Source organism: Acanthopagrus latus, chromosome 18 (genome assembly GCF_904848185.1).
Source record: "Acanthopagrus latus isolate v.2019 chromosome 18, fAcaLat1.1, whole genome shotgun sequence".
NCBI classification, from domain to species: domain Eukaryota; kingdom Metazoa; phylum Chordata; class Actinopteri; order Spariformes; family Sparidae; genus Acanthopagrus; species Acanthopagrus latus.
Window position 1 is genome coordinate 8,888,735 of NC_051056.1, and position 17,529 is coordinate 8,906,263.

The following is a 17,529-nucleotide window of genomic DNA, read 5'->3' on the forward strand; positions in this document are numbered from 1 at the left end:
TACTTTTTGTGTGTTAATCATTTTTAATTGGATCTTTGCGTGTGGGTCTGTGTGTGTAGGTGTCAATGTGTACATGTCTGTTCTGAGTCATTCTTAATGGGTTCCCAGTGGATGATCCGCAGGAATAAATAGCCAAGAAGAATAAGTGCTGAGATTAAACCCACCATCAGCACTGCTGTGGCCGCACTGAGGGCCACCTATGACCGAAACGACACAAAAAGCCACAAAAAATACTCAGTATCAAGTTCATCATATTCTGTGTGTTGTTCTTCATTGTACTGCCGCCATGCTATGACATGACGACATTTGTACAAGAGGTAACCGTGCTCAGGTCCACTTGGGTCCAACATGAGTGCAGGCCAGCAGGGGACTGCAGAGGAGCAACAATCATGCTTCAGCATGGTAAGGAGCAACTTGGCCAAGTGTGTGGGCCCGGTTCTCAGTAGCAAAGTACACACACATACACACACACACACACACACACACACACACACACACACACACACACACACACACACACACACACACACACACACACACACACACACACACAGCAGGTGTTAAGTCTAGTCGTCTTGTGGAACAGCACCTGCTGTGTCTGGTTTATTTTCAGCCAAAACATGTGTGCTATTTGGCAACAGAAAACACTTTTTTACAATTGGCTGGTAGCTGTCCCTTTCAATTGTATAACAGGACACTGCACAGCTTGTTCAACAGTTCACCTGCAGGTCGAATCAGTGCACAAGGTATAACAAACTCCATGTGTCCATAACAACAGTGTACAGTATAACAATGCTACTATTGCTAACTCTAAATATTTTTTTAGATAACCACACTTATGTTTCTCATTTCCCCTGTTCTACGGTTAATGCAAACTCAACGATGTTAATCTGCTGTGTTGATAAATTAACTGTTATGTATTCTTCCATAGCAAAAATCCTATTAGTATAATAACACTGTCTTGTCATACACATACAACAGAGCCATTGGCATACTTCTCTATCTTTTGATATCTGGGAGTGTAGTTGTGATTGTACAGTGCTGACGGCACCGGCACATCAGTGTCCCAGTCTTTCTGGAAATAAGGTTTGTGTTATTTAAGTTTGTGGACGACTAATGGTTGTGGTTTAAGCATGGTGATACATTCTGATGTGTCCTGTGTATAGCCAAGGCCTAGTTGGATTTTGCGGCTGATTCGTATTTGAGACTTTAAAGAAATAGTTCAAAATTTTAGGAAATAGCTCTCACACTCTAAGTAATAAGAGGAAACTGATACCATCCTCATATCTGGTTTAAATTTGACACTACAGCCAGCAGCTGGCTAGCAAGATTCAAAAACAGATGATAGTCAGGGTAGAGTGATCCCGCCAGGTTTCCAGAAAGGTGAAGGACACACAGGTGAGCTGATGAAGGCACTGACACTGATTGCTGAGCAGAGAGACGCTAGAGATATTTGAAATTATGTGGGAAAGTCACTGGTTGAGGCTGAACAATCTGGCACTGGAGTGGTGGAGAGATCAGGGTAACATAGCAGAAGGTGATGAGCTGATGAATGTCAAGTACTTTGCTGCGGCAAGAACCAAGAAGCCACGGCCACAAAGACACACACACACACACACACTGGGACATAGCAGGTGAGGGAAAAAAAGAAATTTCTAAAAGATTCCATGACTGTTATTTGAATATATGTGATCTCAGGAGCAGATATGAAACATTTGGATTAAACATACATTAAATAAACTACAAGATATCCTGTACCATTTCCACTAGGATGTTAAGATGCACAAGAAGAAGACACAAAGTAAGTTCTCACCTCAAAATTCTGAAGCCCTTTGAATAGTTCCCATAGGGACAACAATCTCTGGTTTGGGGAAGGATTAAATTTGACTCCATGTATGGGGATTTCATGGTTCACACCAGCAGGAAGGACTACATGATGGTAATCATTCCCTGTAAGGCTATGGCCCGAGTCCTAGCATAACAGACAGAAAATAGGAGAAAGTTAGGGAGAGGCTGTAAGAGGCACTCTGAGTGCTAGGTAGCTAATGACAAAGAGTTTGAATTATTACAATAAATTTGTTATAAATATATAATGGAGGAAAAAAACAAAAAACAAAACCTTTATCTCCCTACTGTGTTTATGAGAGTTAAAGTCCTCGAAGCTATGTGGGATCCACTGATGCCTTAAGTGCATCTTTCGAAGTGGCGAGCAGCCAACATAAAGGTGTAAAGGCAATCAGTGCATTTGGCTGCAGGCGCTCTCCTCTTGTAGTCCATCAGGATTTCTTTGGCTGATCCTGTTAGACGTGGCCCTTCCCCTTACACGCGTCATCATGTGAACGGTTATCATGGAGGTTAGAGTGGGGTCTGATAAAAAGTGATACCTAAGCTGGATAAAACATTGTAAGGTTGCTGAGTCATATCTTTAACAACAAAAGAAAGGAAGAAGAAAGCTGCCGTTCACATATTTGAAGGCATTTGCCTGTCAAGACAATACCGTGGTTGCACCAGGCACTGGGACAATTGGAAGAGATCTTGATACTTATCGACTTTCCTCATTTTTTTTTAAACAGAGCCTGTGCCAATTACTTTATTTCTCTACATACTGCAGCCTTCCAGTTTCCTCCCTGTAGGTGATTTTGCACAAATGTCAGAGAGCAGAGTGTTGATTTTTCCTTCGGACATTTCCTCTGGGCACCCTGACCTGGAAAATCTGCCTGTTAAAGCCACTTTGATGCCTCAGCAAACCTGGCAATGGGGGCGATGCCTCGGGGCACATCATCACAAAATTGTGCATCTATCCATGCTAAATTAGCTCACCTACAGTAGCTACCAAAGTTGATAGAGTGCCTTTGCCCAAGGCCAGGAAAAATAAAAATGTCTCCTCTTGCTGGGAGGGTGTGAAGCTGAAACGAAGCTTCCCTCATGACTTTGAGTCAGGAAATAATCAAAATCGGAACATTTTTACCACAATCTTAGGCAACAGAGGGAGCTTTTGTTAAACTTCTGTTTGGTTTGCCCCGTCTTGATTACTGTCAAAACATGATGATTTGAAAGTTTCCTTTAAAGGAGGCATATCTGGTCATACCTGATTCTGTTGTCTTATTCTTTAATGGTTAATAAGAGTCAGGTTTCTCCTCCTCTTCTTCAGTTAGTCTCTCCTGCACAGTCGGCTGTCTTCTTGAGAACTATCAGTTTCAGATGCAGAGACAGTGGGAGTAGAGGTGATTAGAGTCGGTGAAAATGATATTCAAGTATAGAGACTTTGCAAATAGTCAAGCAGACTTAAAGGTAGTCATCAAAATAACTACTTGACTTACACTGTGTTCCATCTGAAGTGCAAATATCTGAGTTTACAGTTTGAACCGGAATGTCCCCAGAAAGTCGTATTTTCAGCTCAGACAGCCACTTTAGGCTGACAAACAGCTATGAAAGCTATAGAATAGAACTTGTTTTCACACTTCGTCTTATTTATGTCTTATTAAGTCAGTCTCATACAGTACTATTCAACCTCTATCTGTGGAAGTGTTGCTTTGGTGTTTGCGTTGTTATCAACTGGTATTGCTAATTGTTGCTTACAATGGAATGCACCATAACAGTACAAACGTACTTACAGAGCAAATCACTGCAATCTTGTCCGCAAATATTTATTTTTGATTTTTACCAAACTTATTTCAGCCACAGACGGTCCCCCTTTGGTAAAGAAGAGAATGTACCACTGTTTTTATTTATGATAAAATTACTAATTATCATCTCTGTAAACTACACCACTAGGTGGATCATTTTGAAAATGTTATTTTTGGCTTCATGACTCCTGTTATACATGACTGTATGATAATCCATTTATATTATATCACAAAATAAATATCAAGCTTGTTGACTTGCTTCAACGTCCCTAAACATTATCAGTCTCATGACTCCATCCTTCCTTTTTTTGGAAGCAAAGTTGTCAGTGATATAATTGTATAATAGCTACTATCCAATATAATGACTGACGCTGACTGAAGTCCACGGAGGAGATCCTGTCCCGCGGATGATCTCATGTAGTTCACCCCGGTGGAGGCCAATCCACAGGGTTGAACTGGTACAGTTCCTTCGGATGCTTTTTGTGACTGGAGACAAGCTCAAATGCAGTCATGTCAGTACCTGTCCATCACTGTCACCTTCATTCCTCACCATCCATTTTTTTTTTTTTTTAAGTTAAGCAGCACTCGAAAATCTGGCTCTCACTTCATCCAGTATTTCAAATCTTTCCTTTCATGACTCAGTGGTGGTGTCAGCCACATTAAAGAATTCATATCATACCCAATGAGAAAATGGTTTCCTTGTCTTAAAGCATGGCCTCCACTTTATCTCCTCATACACATTTTTATCAGAGGCCTAGGCTACAGCAAATCCTGTGTCTCTGTATCTTCATCAAGTTGCATTATGGCAGACTGCAGGAGCTTGCTCACACAGTTTACTTGGTCGAGGATATCATATCATACCACTTTGAAAAGGAGGGAAGCTTCTGCTTTGGTCAGGCATCCTGTGGATTGACCTCCAGCAGTGCCTTTCTTATGTTTTGGAGCTGGTACTGCACAGCCTCGTTGCTGTTGACACAGCTCTCCCACCTGGTTTCACTCCACAATTTTAGCGTTAGTGTCACATGGTCCCTCAAGATTTCCCATTTTGTGGTGCTGCTGATAACAGGTTGTGCAGATTCTATAGTAGCTGATGCAATCTGTGGAACCTTCTGCACAACGTGAAACATAAAGCACGTGAGAATGAACACCTTTGGTATGTTTGATTATGTCAACAGTTAATATTCACCTCAGGTGCCACAATGTTTTCTGTTGCTCGGCAACACAGTCAGCCGCTCCAGGATGCCTGTCTCATTGATTGTCGTAGTCAAGTTTAGAAAGCACAGATGTAGTCATTTAAATTTTAAATTGTTAATAGCAAACATCATTGTTGTTATCGAGCCTGCCCTGATGACTCTTTGAGCAGTTCAGGAGGCTTTAGACTGGATCTGTGAACCCCTTCACATTACAAGATTATCCGTGCCGGACAGCAGGTTTTGAACTAGTGGTGCACTAGTAATAGCAAATACTCAACAGCAGATGTAACTAGTGACTTATCGAGGTACAGGTGGAGGAAGGTGGAGAAACTCAGTTGAGGGGAATGAACCGAAAAACACTGGAAAATGGGAAGCGAAAGCAGACTGGCGAGGACCACAAGAAAACAGAGGGAAAAACATGACACTGAAAAAAGGGCAAACACAGAAAACAAATGACAGAACCATGATATCAATATCTATATTAAAATACAAAATACATATATTAAATACAACTCTTTTGTAAGTTCAGGTGAAAAATGTTCAATACACAACAGTTCATCAACTATGTAGCAATTTAAACTTTGTTGCGTTACAGGATTCATGGGCTACGTACCTTGAATTCAGCAAAATGGTACACTGTAATCTCCGTCTGCCACTTGGGGGAGACGAAGTCCAAAGTTGCGTTTTACACTTGCAAGGGTCAAACAGCTCCATGAAATTTCAGATGGGGAACAATTTGTTTTCTTAAAGTGGAGAATAGAAATAATAATAATCAAAGACTATGTGACAAGACAGGTACCAGCTGTGAGTGAGCAGCAGGGTTTAAATCACAGATTTTGACATGTAAATATGACAAAGCAACAATGACTTCATCAGGTTTGTTTTGCTGTTAAACCACCTTGTTGTTAGCTCTATTCATGACTGTGATTCATATGTTTGATCAGCACTTCATTGATGCCTATTTAATGTTTGCCTGTCGAGTCTGTGATTGGACTGTACAATAATGTCTCTGTTGTGTTTGTGTTTGAGTCAATTTTGCACAATGTTTATTTCTTGTTACAGAAATACAATATGAAAAAACAATAGAAGTAAGCTGGAGGAAATCAAGCAATGAGGAAACAGTTGAAGTGAATGGAAAAAAGACAGCAGAGATGCGAGAAGTAAGCTAAAAAGTTTTGAACAGCAGAGCACGCATGAACAGGATCAAAGAAATAATGGTTCAGAGGAAAGCACTGGCTGAAAGCGAGCCGTGTCATGGCTTATATCCAACACGTACCATGTGGCACTCCTTCATGAACATCTCTGTCCTCACACACAGCCTTTAAAATTGGACATGAGAAGCTGCTGAAACCAGCCACGGAACATCCAAGTGAGAAGGATAGAAGTAATAAAAGGGATAGAGAGAGGGCGCAATGAGAAGAGGAACATATGGAAGGAATGAAAAGTGATAAAGTAGTGGCGGCGGCAGGAAGAAAGGGGAAGGGGGTGAAAGAGCAGGAAAAAATGGCCCAGGAAGAAAAAGAGGGCAGACGGAAACAATAAAGAACTGCAGAGATGGTGATAATACATCAGCATGAGGCTGAACTGGGGCTCTCCATCATGCATTGTGACATTAAAACCACCTTGGGCGTCTGCCGAGCACACTATCTGTACATCTGACGGGAGAGAAATCGAAGGGAAGAAAATGCCCAGGAAGCAAAAAATTAATAATAATGTCCAGCAGAAGTCTGCTGTCTTGAATGTCTTCTGAATGTGGAGAGAAATGTTTCAGGATGAACTCCAGATACTCGCCACACTGTGTGGCAGAGTGTTGAAAATGTTCACAATGACATTTTGTCTCCTGAAAGTTAAAAAAATTGGGCTTTTGTGGTCTGGGAATGAAGTAGCATGGATGATGAAGGCCGTCAGACTACACCAGCATATAATGTGCATCTAAATATGGACCAATTTGTGTCTGTGATCTCCATATTATTTACATTATCCACCTGTGTTTCACCTGAGCCCGTTCCCATATCTTCCTGTGTCATCCCGTGGTTTGTTTGAGTTCCTTGTTCATCTTGTTTGGTTCCTTTTCTCTTGTTGATACTTTGAATTAGCTATGCGTTTCTGCTCAGAATTTGGGTGATTTACACCTCTTGGTTGTTTTTGGATTATTGTTTTTTGGTTTACTCAGCTTTTGTTTTGAATCCTGCATGCTTCCTGGTGTTTTGCATTTGGGTCTTCACCTTTTTACCACAAATAGCGACACAACTGGTGGAATTGATGCACAGATCAGAATATTCCACTGTCCTACTTGCCTGCTGTGACACACATTCTTTCGGATAAAAAAAAAAAAAAAAATCAGCTTATTTTTAAACATTACTGTGATATTGAACCCAAGTTGCTGCTGAAAGCTGTTCCATATTGGATAGAAATCGGTCCTCAGCTGTGCAGAACTGGCCAACTCTGGGGGAGAGATTTGGGTGCAGAGCCAGACCTTCTGGTGAAATAAACACCTAGAGTTGCTTTGTAACTGGTCTGACAGTACTGAAAGTGCTTTTTAACTTTTGAGATTAGGTCTGCCCTCAACAAAAGATGCTTTTTTTTTCATTTTTTTTTTTATTTGATTGTTTGCTGATCTGCAAACTGATACATACTAAATATGTGATGATTCTTGCTAGTGTTACATAATTCAATTATTAGTGGTGAATGATATATCCATGAAACTCCCAACACAATGATCTAAAATCACCTTTGAATAAACCTATTTTTTTCACATCAACAACTGAAAAAGGAGAAGACTTAGACTCAGTAGACACAAACCGTGTCTCAGTGTGTATCCTGCTGAGGTGTTTAATACATCCTGATGAGTAAAGTCGGATAGACCAGGATAATGAGGTTTAGAACAAGACTGAAATTTAGCCTGTTAAACACCCTTAAGTAATTCACCTCATTTATCAGCCCGCAAGCAGTTCAGAGTTTATTAATGGATCCGACGGTGTCTGTTTATGTGTGCAGTTCATAGATTAATTATTCACCCACAGATAGTTAAAAGTTTAGAAACTGGAGGTTTGTGTATGTGTTTGTTTGTGGGAGCTTTATTTTGCCTCGTTGGCCTGTAAGTAGTTGTTGACTCATGAAATCGGTTTTAAAGTAAAAGACACAACTAGACCAATACACGGAGTGCTGGGTCGACCTAAATGTACCAGTTGATGGCCAAGTTATGAAAAGGTAGAGTGAAGATGCTATGCTGCTACTTCCTCACTGGTCCTCAAACTCTCACAAAAGTTCGAAGAAGAAGAAGAAGAAGAAGAAGAAGAAGAAGAAGAAGTTATCTTAGCATTACCAACCATGTCCAACAACGGAAATAAGATTTACAATGCACCCTCAAATCTCAACAGTCTGGCAGAGATTTGGATTTTATATGAAAGATGGAAAGTTGGACAAAAAGCAGGCTGACTGTAAGCTCTCTAGAACAGTGTTTAAGTAGCATGCATCTGCTCCAGCATGGTAAAACCTGTGCAGACAACAAGGATGCTAGTGAAGCTAGCACTAGCAATAGAATTGGCTAATTCTAATCTATAATAGAAAATGAATGCATACATGAAACAAACAAAAAAAAAACTGTATTGAAATTGTATTGTAACAGCTACTTAAGACCTACCATGTCAACGTTGATTTTCAATATTTTGGCATTGCTGATTTTAAATGATCGAGTGGAGGAACAGTGCTGCAGCTTTAAAGTCATGGCATTGTCAGTGTTGTTCATACACACGGTTGAAGTTTATTTTTTTCACACAGGTGAATGTTTTTCTGTGACTCTCATGACCTCTACTTCAAGCAACGCCAGAATGTTCTGGCATTGGCGCCCCATTCTGCATCCAGCACTTGCAATGTTGTGGAGGTGATCTTTGATACTATGTTGATACGCTCATCTGCTAGTGGTTTCTGCCAGAAAACAAGAAATGGCTCATGCTCAGCACCCATGTTGTCTAATAGCAAATGTGCTGTCAGCAAAAGCTGGTCTGAAGTCAATGGCGCAGTATTTTTCCTGCTATCAGTTGTAGTTGAGCCTGACAGAAAGCTGGAGCAGCATCACTTTCGGTATGAATAGTTCATATAAGCAAACAACTGTCAGTGAAGGGGGAGAGAATGAACCAAGCACAGGAGTTCATAATTCATTCTACTTCAAACTAAGCCTGGGCGTTAAAACGGTAGCATGCATACAAATGGAAAGAACATAAATAATGGAACGCACTGTGAGTGACATGAAAATCATTTAACAGGCAAATCCCGAGCTTGCTCCCTTTCTCGCTCATTTAAACAGCCTATTAAATCCCTGGGTGCTACGAGTGACACACTAACAGCCATTTAATAGGTGTGTAGTGGTCTGATAAAGCCATCTATGTGTTTTTAGTTTCTCTGGTAAACGCACCGACCTCTTCAGCCTCTCTCTTGGTCTTCTGCCGCACCTCTTGGGGGTCACTCATCCTGCGAGTGTCTCTGGTAGGGGTGGGTAAAAAAATCGATTCACATATGAATCAAGATTCTTATGTCCAGCGCTGAGTGTCAAAAAATCAATTTACTGAATGTTAATATGTAGCGTGATATTGAGTGTGAGGAATAATTTACAGTGTCCACATGCCAGAATGAAGTTTATCTTCAAACAAGGCAGGCACCTTTGGATGTTTTTTTTTTTTTTTTTTTTTTTTGCTAATTATCTTGTGTGGCCTTTCCTCTTCCAGCCCCCCCCAATTTTGCCCCTTCATAAGCAATGCCCATTTTTACAATTTGCTCCAATAACAGTTGAGCGAGACTGGTACTCAGATGAACCTTGGTCAGCTTTCCTATTTCCTGTTATTAACTGTTATTATTATTAGTTAAGTAAAGAAAGTAACAGTAAAGTTTAAGAAAAAAATAAACTTACACCAATTGGTTTATTGTCAGATCACCAGTGTTGTTTCTGTGGTAACATTAAAAAAGACATGGAAAAGGACAGCTGGGTTGGTTACTGATGTATTTTAAGATGAGATCAATTATTTTTAGCAACAACAGATCAAGGCTTACTAGTTTTTTCTTTGAGACGGGAATGACTTGACCTCAATTTGCCATGTTTTGCCACATACTAACACTTTATATCATGAATATATCCTTCCGTCGTGTTCGGTAGCCCTTGCTGTTAGCTTCTCAACGCTATTGTCAAGCTTGTCCTACCTACAACTAAGTGGGGCAGGACTTTGGACTGGTCATTTGTCAGTGTCAGGATCCTGTAAGGAATGATAACTGCATTTTCCTCTTATGTGATTGGTCAGTGATCGAGCTGTTTGGAGGTTTTGATATGATCTGATTGATTAATCCAACATCTTTGGAAATCATGGTAATCTCTTCTGATTAAAAGTGAGCCAGCTTTGTGAAACTGCACCGGGGCCACAAGGTTTTTGAATGGTCAGAAAAGAAACATTGTATAATATCCAACTAAGGCTTATGTGGTCACTGTAGACAATGCTTTATTTGTTTTACACTTGACCAGTGGACTGAGGATTTCACTGCAGTGGCCTGGGACTGTCTCGACCCTCTTCTTCACACAGCTGAAAACTTTGATTTATGTACTGTTGGTTCAGTGGAGTTCAATGGCCATTAAGTCTGTTATGCCATCAGTTACAGCTGCCAAGAGGGCCTGGAAGGTCAAATGTAATGGCCTTGACAGTAGAGAGAGCCCATAATGTTTAGACAGAGTGATGGTACAGACACACACACACACACACACACACACACTGGTTATACTGTCCACTGTTAACCACTAGTACACAAGTGATTTATTACGTTCCTTCATCAAATATTCATGGTGAAGTTATTGTCGGACCGGAGGTGAAGGACCATGCAGGATCGTTTTCACCTGCTGCATAATGAAACCCTAGACATGGTTGATGTCACTGGAAGTCAAGCAGGACAGGGACATACTTATAATTATATATGTTTTTTTTTTCTTTGAAGTACCACTATGTAATTTTGGCTAAATGCACATTTCAAGTTACATTAGTGCTCTTTTTCATGTTGATTTTTGAGGCTAATCATTATATTGTTACTGTTTTGTTTTTTTTCTTGTTGGGGGATGTTTGTGTTCTCCACTGTTTCCATCACACATACTTAATATTTTATTCAATCACAGGATACACACAAAAAAAAAAAAAGAATAATTAATGAGAGAGCTAGATTGAATATTCAGCACGCTACCAGATTATAACTAACAGGCTTAACAGCCAAGTCAGAAAGCATGACATGGTGTCTTACATTTATACAGGGAACATATTAATGAAGCAGAGTTAAAACACTTAGTTATCCAATTAGACTGCTTCAGATGAGTTACACATGTAGAAATAAGATCAGTAATACAACGGCTTTTAGAATGTTTAAAAAATGTGACTCTACACACATTGTTCTGATCTTGCATGATACTATACATAGGCTCACTACAGTTGTGAGGGTTTTGATCTACAAGTTACATGAAGTACAAAGCCAAAGCAGAGACAGTACACATTTGGTCAAAATTACACTAGGACAAAGTCTGTTTTGGCATCTAAAAGCCTTATGCCACAGAAAAGCCTATTTTTTGAGGAATAATGTAAAATTTGCAGGAAGAAACAGCAAGCAAGAGTCACCTGAAAGCTTGCATGTGGGGATCTGGCTACATCTAGACTGAGCTATGTGCTTAAACTCAGAAAAACCTTTTGAATTTTACTTATCACGTATAACTGAATAATGTTTACTTTGATGAACTGACATCTTGGTAATTCAGTTTTGTATTTCCCATTTTGACCAGTCAGTCAAAATCAGAAAAGGGCCTAAACCAGAAATACTGCAAAAGTAATGTTACATAGTTTTTAAAGATTCAAAGTGGGGGAGGGAATCTTTAGTATCTCACAATTCAATTTATTTCAGATTTTTTGGCTGTCTGATTCAAGTCAGTTAAAAACGTTTCACTGAAACCAATTCTCACCTCAAAATTGGTTAACAAATGATGGAATACAAAAGGTCACTGCACTAACAATATGTGGCAGCAACTCGTGATGACATAAAAAGTATTTATTTACAAAAATGTGGTCATCTTCATCTTGCTAAGTGGCTGAATAAAAGAAACCATATAAACTGCTACCTTGTTTGGTGATAAACTACAAGACAGCTCTAGTGAGTGTACATTTTAAATTGTCCAGGTACTTCACCGCCCTCATAGTTAAGTTCCACCTTTTTTGTTCAGTCAACATTAAGTCACTAATTAACATTCAGGACATCATTTTTTTTACATTTGTGGATGGATTCTGAATCGTGGGAGATAAGAATCATGATTTGTGTGTGAATAAAACATGTTTTTACCCATCCCAAAGGTTTATTTAATTGTCATTTTACAAAATGAAAATGCAAGTTGTAGTCCTGTTATGCTACACAAGGGGTGAAGAATGGAGTGCTGTGAATTAGCTGAGGAGTCTCACAGCCTAAGGAAAGAAGCTGCTGTTGTCTTGTGGTATGGCAGCAGATGCTTCCCTATCTTTTGTCAGAATAGACTGGTGAATAGACTGTGGCTGGGCCGTAGTGTTGTGTCGGTCGCAAACGTGTCGTTCGAATGAACGAAGGATTTGTTTCTTTCTCAGTTCAGTTGAGCTCAGACGTGAGCATGCCGGCCGGGAGTGGAACTGCGGCAACTCACTCGTGAGTCTTAGGCGAACGGCGCGTGTGGGCGCGGACTCACTCGCCTGCACACAGAGAACTGTGAGGACGTGATTCATGTTCGCGCTGTGATTCGTTCATGTTTCACGAACCTACTGCACACAGAGAACTGTCGCTGAGGACGTGATTCTCATTCACGTACTGTGCTGAACGTGGCGCTGTGTCACTCACTCACTCAGGGCAGAGGAGTTGATTCACGTTCAGCAACGGTAATGCTAAAATTAGCGCTGTGTTGCTAACATCCGTGTAGCATCATGTTAAGTTATTTTACTGTGCACAGAGGACACTTTCACCGTGTAATAATTTTAGTGCATGTATACCATTCAAAGCAGCGCTGCGTCTCCCGCGAATGATTGTGTACTATATTCAGTGAACACACCGTCCCTCAGTAAGTGAACGTGAACCTCAGGGCTGAATCATGAACTGAATGACAAATCGTTTGACTGTTTATCAGTTCAGGGAGTTGGAGAGCACTGAACAATTTGGTGAACAAATCTTTTGAACAAATCATTTTAATGATTCTAGAGATTCAGTACAGCAAAAGAACTGCCCTTCCCATCACCACTGGGCCGGGTGTCGTCTTTTAGTATCCTTTGGTCCTAATATCCTTCTGCATCATCTTCATGGATTTAGTTGAACAAAAGTGTTACAAGATCAAGAGCAAAATTTTTACATTTTAGAGTGACATGGTCTGGGTAAACAGTGCTTATATTAGACTTTCTATGTATGCCTAGCTGATATATTTGGTCTCTTTCCAATAAAACAATTTGCAGAGGAAACTCCAATATCATATATCATGTACTAGTGGATACCCAATTTCACCCGCAGTTGTATGCCACACTACTGCATGTATCCACATTTAAACTGAGTATCCTTATACCCTTACACATGTTTAGTATCTTCTACATTATCAGTCATATGTTTGACGCATATGTAGGGCATAGGCAGAAATCCCAGAGGGGTCATGGGACGTGATTCCTAAATCCTGGAAAAAAGTATGATTGTCTCACTATAAATATTCCACCAACTAATTTTAATGATATTTATGATATGCAATGAAATGACTTGTGCTGATTATAATGGCCTGCTTTTAAGTTTGAAAAGATTAGGACCCCCCACCTGTTTACCTCTAAAGTAGTTTCCCCGCAGCAGTTATTTACTTCCATCCCGTAGTGCTAATCACCACACTACTGTGCCAAATCAAAACAGCCTGTGCAGACGATAAAACACAACAAAGATGTCATAACCTTAACCTAAACTAACTCTAACCCATATTGGTATCAGACTTTTGCCCCTGATGAAGAGAAGTGCTGTTTGAGGGAGATGGGTTAGGTTGACAAAGAGATATCAAGATATTAGGTGACCTGACTGCTTCTTTGGGCAACTTTCAACATTAGTACCCTCATCATTATCTTATATTTCACTTACTTACATTTATATTTCACTTCACTCTTAAAGCAATATATTCACAAATGTATACTCCTGAACATACCTAGATCCACAAAGTATATACTTTGAACATGCTTTTTTTTCCATAGCTAGTCATTTCATGAAACTTGAATGGGTACTGTTGCAATTTTCACATATTCAAATATCAAATTAGAAATTAATGTATTGCCTTGGTTTCAATATATATCAATAGTTGAAGGACAGACAACATGCAAAACAGAGATGCATGCAATTCCTGTGAACTATGAACATACTCAGCTTACTTTATTTAACAAGTTAAATGGACAAGCAAGATCAGACAACAAATTTCAGTTAACACCATCTTTTGTATTACATTCTCTGATAGTTTTTCTTAACTTGCACTCCTTGCATATTCATTTATTATCCTCAGATAACAGCGAAATATTTTAAATACAGTAACAGAGAATCTAACATTGATGACAAGTTGATCAACAGAGGAGAAGAGGCAGCACCAGAATTATGTCCAATGCCAGTGCTGAACAAATAAACCTATATCAAACCCTAATGTGAGCTAGTTTGAATGTGTGTCTACATATTTTGGGCCACTGACACTCAGCAGCAGTCTGAGGGGGTCATCAGGACAATGCTTTGACCTTGTGAGTCCAATTATTTCCTGTGTTGTTGCAGCTGCTGAGACATCCCCACAGCAGGATACTGCCATTAGCAGGCTTCATGCTGGAGATAGTGTGGTCCTGCTGATGTTTGGACTATAACAAAGACAAAATGGAAAATTAAATCACAATATATACCCTTTGTCTCTTTGCCAAAAGGCATGGAGCAGATGCTTACTTTTTGTTTGTTTTTCTTTTGTATGTTTTTTTTGTTGTTTTGTTCTCCCTCCATAGTGGCTTTCTATTTGCCACTCTGCCACTTGGCAAGCATACATTTTTAAAATGAATGCCATTTTCAGTGGTTGTTTGATAACATGCAAATACATGTAATTTGTTTCAAAAATTCATAGAGTCCTGACACTTCATTATAAAAACATGTACTTACCTTCTTTACAAATAACTCTGTGTTTTGTGGCATGCAGATGTGGCAGAGTATGTCAGGCTTCACACAACGGCAGGCAAGAACCCAACAGCATGACACAAAAACAGTTCAGGTGCAAAAATAGGTTTTAATACAAAGCGAAGGTCAAACCAGGTGATCAGTCAGCAAAGCAAACAAATCCAAAAGGAGCAGTTAAAAGGGAGAGTCCAAAGTCTAAAAAGGCAGGTCAAATCACAAACAGGCAGGATCAGAATCAGAATCAGAATCAAATGATAGAACACTGGAGAGCTAGGTTAACACACTAGACAATCTGGCAAAGAACTGAGGGAAAATGATCTGTACAAATACTGAGGGGCTGATTAGCTGATGAGGCCCAGGTGAGTATGGGGGTGGAGCAGGCCAGGTGGATCAAACCAACAGGTAATGCACAGCAGGGGGGAGAGGCAGGGTCTGAAATGACATGAGAGTAGTGTGGAAAAAAACAGGAAACAGACAAATTAAAAACTAAAGTCTGGCTGTTGTTGTGACAGAGTAGCTACCTTAGTCTTAGCTTCATCTTTAATATTTTGGTTGAAACACGCATAACCTATGATAGAAATACATTCAGCAGTATTGACAGCTCCTGGCCACTGCCTGGTTGGAGGAAAGTGAATTACATGATATGGGACTGCAGGACAACAGCGGTACCAGAAAAGGTGGACTCTGTGTATACATATTTGATGCTCGCGATGATGAAAACCAAATTCACCATCTTATTCCTTCCTTCGTGTTCCTTATTCCTTATACATTCACCCTGATGCAACTTTAAAAAAAATGCACTACAGACTTAATTCTAGGTGTACATGTGTTTATGTTTATACTGTAGGTATACAGTATGTTCTGTTTGTGTTGCTTGAAGGAACAACAAACCTTTCATTTCATCATGCAATCGTTTGTTTTATAATGACAAATTACCTTATGCAGTGTTCATAACTGTCTATATAAGAGAAGGTTGGCTATGAATGATAACATAGATTCAATGTATTTATCATTTTACCAGAGGGAAAAACAAAAAAAACAAAGCAAAAAAACCCATGCATTTGAAGTATCCTGAGTAATGCCTGGAGGTCTTGCTGTCAGGCTGCACAATCAGCATTAATCACAGGGTAGGGCAGTAGTAGCCTGAGAAGCAAGACCTGTGACAAAAAAAAAAAAGGATCAAATCACCCACTGCTGCTTGTAAAATTGTAATTGCACTGAGTACAGCGTAATAATTGACAGGGACCTAGATGATCAACATTTTTATGAACGCCTCATCTCTTGATTTTGGAAACTGGACAGTATACAAATCAAAATATCCAAATCTCTCTCAGACTGGGAAGCTCATTTGCAGGATGTGTCCTGTGAGGGAATCCTCTAGTTCATGAGCAAGATTATACGAAACAGCACATCAATACTGACAACTATCATGTGTTGTTGAACAGCACCCAACTATCTGGCGTAAGTGCAAACCTTCAGTGAACCCTAAGAAAGCGTAGGCTGTCAGTTACCTGACCATAAGTGTTTTTTTTTTTTCTTGATGGTACTTGATGCCACAGCAGGGTAAGCAGTGTATGTGTAGCACCCTCAGAGACAGCAGTTCAAACCTTCAAAACAACATTTGACACCAGTCGTTCTTGTCCTGGATATCTTTCCTGTCACCCTCTTTTCTGTCTTGGCCCATGGCTGTGCCCAAGAATGTTCGCTTGTGTTATGTTTCTCCCATTGCTGCCTGTGCTCATGTCTCTCCCTGTGCCTGTGTCTGATGTGGGGATGGAAATCCCTCTCTGAGACTGCATCCATACGTCGGGAATCCTATGGATGGAAATTGCCACTGGCAAAGAGGAAGAGTAACTGACTTCAATTACGGAATACTAGTTTCTGGGTGTGAGGTGTGTTAGATCCTGAGTTTGCCTCTGTCAAGGAGGCACTGAACCAGCTCTCCGTTATAAAGGGTTAGGTTCTGAAACCTATAAAAGGTTGCTTAAAAAGTGGGAATTTAAATAGGGATTTCTTAAGCTGGTAGTGAGGAGACTCGCCTAGATTCTGACTGCCTGAATCGTAACGTCTACCCTGCTTCCTCTGGTTTGGCACCTGATATGACTAGCCCTTGAGTCAGATACGGCCACCAGCCAGGCCCGTTAATGGCAGCTCTCCTCTAAATGATCTGTGCACTTCATATGGCGCTAAGTTGGATTTTAAGGGCTTTTGGTAAACCCAAGGGACTGTTTCAATTTGGTAGGCTACAGTAATGTTTAAGATATTTTGCAAACTTACCACCTAACTTTTTTTATGAATCAAAGAGACATAAAATTAATGTCCACAACTTTAACTTTAACTATGTTATGTTGGTTTTATTGCATATACTTTAACAAGGGCAAAGCATACAGCGTAATACTTCAATTACAACCAATCATTATCAAAATCCTTATTGATAAAATCACAATACTGTAAATAAAATTAATCTAAAAAAGCTGAGGCCTGGTTAAAGATACTTAAATGTAGGTGAGATGGGTCAGATCCTTCCA

General features: G+C 39.9%; 1 long non-coding RNA gene across 1 annotated transcript; it reads right to left on the reverse strand.

Moving 5' to 3' along the window:
- Positions 1-14,212: 14,212 nt before the first annotated feature.
- Positions 14,213-15,385, reverse strand: LOC119007700. The gene is made up of 2 exons (XR_005071199.1): positions 14,987-15,385; positions 14,213-14,697 (listed from the first exon to the last, which is right to left on the reverse strand). It is a non-coding gene; the product is annotated as an uncharacterized LOC119007700 (long non-coding RNA).
- Positions 15,386-17,529: the final 2,144 nt, after the last annotated feature.